Source organism: Primulina tabacum, unplaced genomic scaffold, assembly GCF_025594145.1.
Source record: "Primulina tabacum isolate GXHZ01 unplaced genomic scaffold, ASM2559414v2 Contig714, whole genome shotgun sequence".
NCBI lineage: Eukaryota > Viridiplantae > Streptophyta > Magnoliopsida > Lamiales > Gesneriaceae > Primulina > Primulina tabacum.
Window position 1 is genome coordinate 43,544 of NW_027459867.1, and position 6,809 is coordinate 50,352.

The 6,809-nt window shown below is 33.7% G+C and overlaps 1 long non-coding RNA gene across 1 annotated transcript; it reads right to left on the reverse strand.

Moving 5' to 3' along the window:
• Window positions 1–1,551: 1,551 nt before the first annotated feature.
• LOC142534855 (uncharacterized) lies at window positions 1,552–1,974 on the reverse strand. The gene is made up of 3 exons (XR_012817218.1): window positions 1,835–1,974; window positions 1,676–1,753; window positions 1,552–1,603 (listed from the first exon to the last, which is right to left on the reverse strand). It is a non-coding gene; the product is annotated as an uncharacterized LOC142534855 (long non-coding RNA).
• Between the last annotated feature and the right edge of the window lie 4,835 nt (window positions 1,975–6,809).

Below are 6,809 nucleotides of genomic sequence, written 5' to 3' on the forward strand. Positions count from 1 at the left end.
ATTGGAGGTGCTCGTTTTACTTAAATTGATGCTTGATTGGAGGTGCTCGTTTTACTTAAATTTGATTGCTCACACTTCCTTAAGTCTCACTGTTTCAATTTGCAGGTTATTATCAATCCATTTATTTGCTTAATTATTGACATATTTCCTTTTTAATTTTATCTACTGTATTATTTTCCGCTGCAGCCATCAGGTCCTTGATGCAATGAAGGATTCAACATTCTGCCCAATACTTATTCTGAAGATTTATTTATAAGATGTTCATTATATAAGATCTGATATGTATGTAGTGACTCTCTATTTTTTTGTTGCAGTAAAAAAAAAACCCTTTGGCATACCATTATTTTAGTTTATGGTGAGCGCCTTCGTTATTTTAAATTTTTTTCTGTTAATTATATTAATTATTTAGTGTAAACTTTTTAATGTTCTTTATTTCTTCTTGTGATATAGGGGAAAACATATGTAGTTTTCATTGGGCGTAAACCTGGTGTATATGAGACTTGGGAAGAGGCACAAAAACAAGTTAATAAATTCAGCGGTGCGTCTCACATGTCATTTTCTTCTAGGGATGATGCATTAAAAGCTTTTGGTTCTTATATGGACAATCAAGTTGCAGCTTCTTCCTCTACTCCTAGTGTTGAAGGAACGTCGTACGTACCTTCTAGTGCAAGTGCAAATGCAAGGGCAAGTGTCACTCAAGCTGAAAAAATAGTTAAATTGGAAGTTGCACTTGCAAATTTAGTAGATGACGGAGGAGATAAAAAACAAATTGAATCTCTGAAAATTAATAGTGATGATTAGATATTTTTTTGACAATACATTCTCCCATTTACATTAACCTTACAACTACTAGGATGGTTGTGTTTTTCTTCTATATACTGTATGGGGAAATCCCGATGTTATTTTCTCACTAAAATGTTTGTTCTCTTGCCTCTGATATTGATTTATGTGATGAAATTACCACATGTTTGATTCTAAAATTTAGCTCCAATCAAAAGTCCAATCAGTTGGAGATGGGGTCAACGGATGAAGGTCTCAACTTTCATTTTGTTTAATACATTGCTAAACTTTTGTAGAGTTGTGAATTGGATTTAACCTTTTTTTTATTAGCTGGAAATAGTTGGAAGAGTTGTGAATTGGATTTGTACCTTTCAAGCATCAATGCTAGTCACGGACACATATCAACAACTTCAAAAGCATTATAGCATTCTAACTGATCATGGATTTGAATTTAAATAGAAATTTCAAGTTTGACGTTGGAGTTGCAAAATATGCCTTACCCAGATCATAGCCACCGTCCCGTTCTTGCTTAACATTTTCGAAGGCTACAAACATTTTTTTTGGTACCATATTCTCTTAATCTATCTAGCTTCACACCACCAAGATGGAAAAACAATGAAAAGGTGTTTCAATACTTGTACCATTAATGAAAATCAAAAAATATGATCTAACAAGCAATCTTGATCACAAGCATAAACAAACTTTGTAGAATACAAAACACACCAAAAGTCTGCATAAATACTAAGAAACATTGTCTTGGTGTGCAATTACACTACTGAAACTTTGTGCAAGCACAAAGGGTCTTCCTTCAATTACCACGTCCCTGAACAATATTAAAACATTAATTAGAAACAATTTATAAAAAAGTTAAAAAAATTTAGACAAAATTCCTTACTTGTGATGAATGAGGACCCCCAAACTTATAAGGAAATAAATTCATTTGATCACCTAAATAGATGTTTGCATTACCCTCCTGTATCTTAAATAGAAAAAAATATAACATATAAACATATTTTTTTCAATAATGCATGTTTTTATTTCAAAAAAAAATTACCATTGTATTTGGCGACTGAATAAAATGTTGAGTGTGTCCGAATGTGGAAGGAAATTGCGATATTGTGAAATTTGAGTGTTGTTGTGATGAAATTTCATTGCTTATTTCTCGTGTGTTGGTGGTTTTTTGTGAACTTTGTCCCTTCTTTTTTGCTCCTTTAGCACCTAGCAAGTCAAACAAAGTAACAACAATTAATTCAAGTCAAACATAGTATGCAAAGTTACAACAATTAATTCAATTGAATTATATACTCGATCATATGAAAACTTAATTCAATAGAACTACTCACTTAATTGAAAATATGAAAACTTACTTGAAACTTCTGTTTTCTCCTTTCTTTTTCCTTTTCTTTTTTTGCTCTTTCTATCCCAAAACTTACTTGAAACTTCTGTTTTCTCCTTTCTTTTTCCTTTTCTTTTTTGCTCTTAGTATCCATTGTCGTGTAATATTAACATTAGTAACTCCTTTGGCTTTAGCAGTAAGTGGGTTACCTATGCAAACTCCATAACTTCGAATGTCATCACATTGTGTCTCATCTACACTTAACTTTGATACAAGGTTAGAGATTTCATCTTTTGCAGTGTCAACCAATCCATATAAGATTTTCTTGCCTCCTCATGAGATTTGCTCAGTTGAGTTAGATCATAGGTTGATCTCATTATTTCATTGACAAACACCATTTCAGATACATGACTAGCACCACCCCTTCCACTTTCATCAAAGTCAAATGTAACTCTATTTCTTACATTCTTCATCCACCTCTTCAAAATATAACATTCGGTATAACAGTGACATCCATACAATTAAAACCATCAAAGCATGCTTACACAAAATCCCCATTGTCTCAAACTTATGACAACTGCAATTTATTTCATGACTCTGCTTATTGAACACCACATATCAACCCTTGAGTTTTCATCATGAGATTTACTTTGATTTGAATCCAATTCCAATCATTACCAAAACAAGATGGTGGTTCAACCGATTTTCAATTCAATGAATTAACCAATTCAACTTCGAATAGATGATATATATACATCGTATAAACATTAGAAGCATTAATCAACAATGGATGGTTTTTCAAAATCTGTGCAGGATTACCATGGTGACAACGAGTATCTTCAGTCTTCTCCCTTTCCCGCCAGTTTGAATCTTTGCATAATTTAGCACAAATTCATACAAAGAACTCATTTTGTTACCTGCCTTTTTTAAAACCATATCGTGACTTCACTTCTCGAAGTAGCCAAAAGTCCCGCACTAAACCTTCCATTCATAAAAGCAGTAGACCATCTCTTCTTAAGCTTGTACTTATCATTCAACCATTTATGACCATCCAAATCATATGTTTCAATCATATATTTCCATGTGCTCTCAAATTCATCTTCAGAATCACAATGATTCATGCATTTATACCACAATCCTTTAAAAGCAGAATCACCATTTAAACTCCCAAAATGTGAAGGAGCATTTTGATTTATATGCCATTGACATAAAGATGATGTGAAAGTGGAAAAATTGTTTCTATGGCATTCATCATGGCTTGACATTGGTCTGAAAAGATAGTTTGTGGTTGCGTCCATTCATAGAATCAAGAAATGTTGCAAACAAGCATTCAAAAGAATTTTGAGTTTCATCTGACATAAAGGCCAAGCCAAACAATACATTCTGCATATGGTGATTTATACCAAAAATGGAGCACATAATATTAAATTATACTTATTTGTTCTATATGTTGTATCAATCGACAGGACATCACCAAAATATTCATAATCAACCTCGCATCTATAGTCCTAAAGAAAAAGTTCATCACCCTATCATCATCATCCAATTGAACATTCCAGTAAAAATAATTATCCTTATTAGCCTTATTTATAAATATTGAATTAGTGCAGTGGCATCTCCATTCTCAACTTTGGTATGTTTTTTCAACCGACTCATATGGTCATATGCATCCTTTCTAATAAAACCTAAATTTTGGCTCACATGCTTCATTTTCCATAAAAGAAACAGCATTAGAGACGGATATTCCAGCATTTACCATAGCTTCTAGAGTAGACTTTTTTGCATGTGATATATTGCGTGTCGATCTTAGCAAGTGAGTTTGATCAGGTGCAAACATCTCATGGTTATGCTATTCAAAAAATCTACTCACCCGCTATTCACACCCTTTTTCCCTTGTATCTTCAATTTGGCTTTATATTGTGTTCTAATGACGGGCTTTTGATAAACTGGAATCCTTTTACTAGAACATTTCTCATCTTTTAAACCTTCACATGAACAATGAAATTCTTTTGATTGAAGTTATCATTAATTCTTCTGGAAAAACTAGTTATTCTATTGCAACAGCATTTTTCACAGTCTCAGCAATATCAGTAGGCTCATCAATTGAAGAAGGAGGAGGCTCTTATTGATAAATTTGTTCAAAATGTTGTTGTGCAATATACTGCACAACTTCATCCACGTTTTCAATAGAGATCTCCCTGACTTGAGAAAATTCAACTGCTTGAGTTCATTGAGGAAGAGGGGCCAACATTGTTTCAATAGAAGGAACATTTACAACACTTTCAACAAGCGGTTCAAGTGGGGCTTCTATAATGGGTTCTGAGAAAGTGGTGAAGGGTTGGTAGATGGTTCTGAAGAATATGGTTATGGTTCGGGATGAATTGTAGGGCCTGACAGCTCAAAGATGGTTCGGCTTGGCTCACAAAATTTGGTTGACTTGTATTTTCATTAGCCTTTTCTTTTCAGCATCAGATTCATTTGGCATGACAAACTGATGCTCATCTCCCCAAACCTTTACTTTCATTTGAAGGGGGTCAACAAATCTATGTACAACTGATTTATAACAATTATATCATCGAAGGAAATTGAGCATTAATTATCATAATTATGTCTCTGCTCAGCACATATATTATTCAACTTTTGGATCTTCAAAAGTTGGATCAAATAGTGCCTTCTTTGTAAGGCTTTTGTCGTGACCTGAGTCTTTGTCTGCTTCAAAACATCCTGTTATAACCCAATACCCCTTGATAGAGTAGCCTTTTTCTTGAGCTTTTCAGATGGTTACTATTCTGATCTCGACCCATTCATCAAAGTACTTAATATGATCTTCAGCATATTCCATAACTTTGTTCATTAACAAATCAATCTGAGTCTGAACAACAGAAAGTGGTTCATCATCCTTCTCATAACACCAGTTTCTCTTTTCCTTTTCCAGAAGCGAGCTATTTGAAAACTTTGAATCCAGTCCTGACCTAGTATCTTGAATAGAATCCTTGATGAAAATACCTCAAGGTCAAGAAGTTGGGGGTGGCACTGGTAATCTAATAACTCTTGGTGGTACTAAGACTGCAACAGCTTTTGCCTTAGGAACCACATGAAACAACTTTATTCCCTGGTTCAGAAACCTTCTTCTTTGGTTCAGCAGTCTTTGATGCTCCAGGAACTTGAGTTAAAGGAATTGCTACAATGATCTTGGGAGCCAAAGTACACGAGGCTGACTTAAATGTTAAAGTCTTTGGCTTCTTGATTACTTGAGGAGGAATGATGTCAACAGCCTCAATATCACTCGATTGTAGCACCAACTTCTTCTAGGCCTTCGATGTTGGAGCTTTGCTGCTCTTTTTTATCACGATTTGTCTTCTTAGAAGCTGTCATTTCCTCTCCAATTTCTTTCTTAATCTCCAGCAGGGCTGCAGGAGATATGTTTAAGGCATGTACCATTGGTCTTAATGTGATCATGTTATGTGTATTCAGTGTCTTGAATTCATGCAGAGTTATCGATTCACTTAGAAGAACACCAGCATCTTCAAATAGGAGACTTAGGACGTAGAATAACAAATCCACGAGATTCCATGTCTGAAGAAATCATAGCTTTTAGAATCTGAAACAGAACTGTTGACCAGTTGACCTTTATCTCAACAGAAGAGCTTGAACACTTCGGCGATTGCAGCATCATGGAGTGAGAAGAATGATTCAAAATCCACGGCGTAGGCATTAGCGATAAAGGATGGGCTTGTCATTTCTGCAAATTTCTTGAAGAAATATTAGAAAAGCTTTTGAATGTAAGAAAGCAAGAGAAAGAATGCAAAGACTTGGAAAGTTCGAGAGTTGGTAAATAGAAAATGAGAGAGCAACAGATATTCATATGTGCAACCTTGGAGTTGGTAGATAAAACAGGACACGTGACAATTTATCTGCCAAAGATTTTTAAAATTTAAAAATCCTACGTTATTTAACCAATCGGAGAATTCTATGGAATTAAATAAAAACGTTAAAGATTTCAAAAAATAACCGCATTTAAATAATTTTGAACGTTGATTGCCCTAAATGGTTAATTAAAGAAATAAATGAGACATTAAAACCAATATTAAATATAAGATCAGTTATGATTAGGGATGTAATCGAGTCGAACCCAGCCGAGCCGAACTCTTGAATGTTTGAGCTTGGTTTGTTTATAATCGAGCAGAGCTCGAGCTTTATTTAACAAATATATTCATGGCTCACGAGTTTATTCAAGCTTTTATCGAACCTAAACGAGCTCAATAAATATGAATTGTACATTTAAATATTCATTAAAAGATAAATTATACATTTAGAAAAAATATATTATTCTTACTAAAATTTGTCAATTTACTATAATAAATAAATTTAATAGATTTTTCTATATACTTCATAATTAATATGTTAAATCAATAAATTAAATATCAAAATTATTATTTTTCATCTAAGATATTACTTATGAATTTACTAACGAACATGTTCACGAGCTAACGAGCCGAATATTGTAGAGCTTGAACTTGATTCGTTTATCTTAACGAGCCTCATTAAACGAGCTCAAACGAGCTTTTATCGAATCGAGCTTCGAATAGCTCACAAACGGTTTGGTTCATTTACATCCCTAGTTATTATAGAAGTGTTGACTATCAGCGACGCTCCAAGTCTGATTTACTGTTGTCTTATCAGTATGACTTCC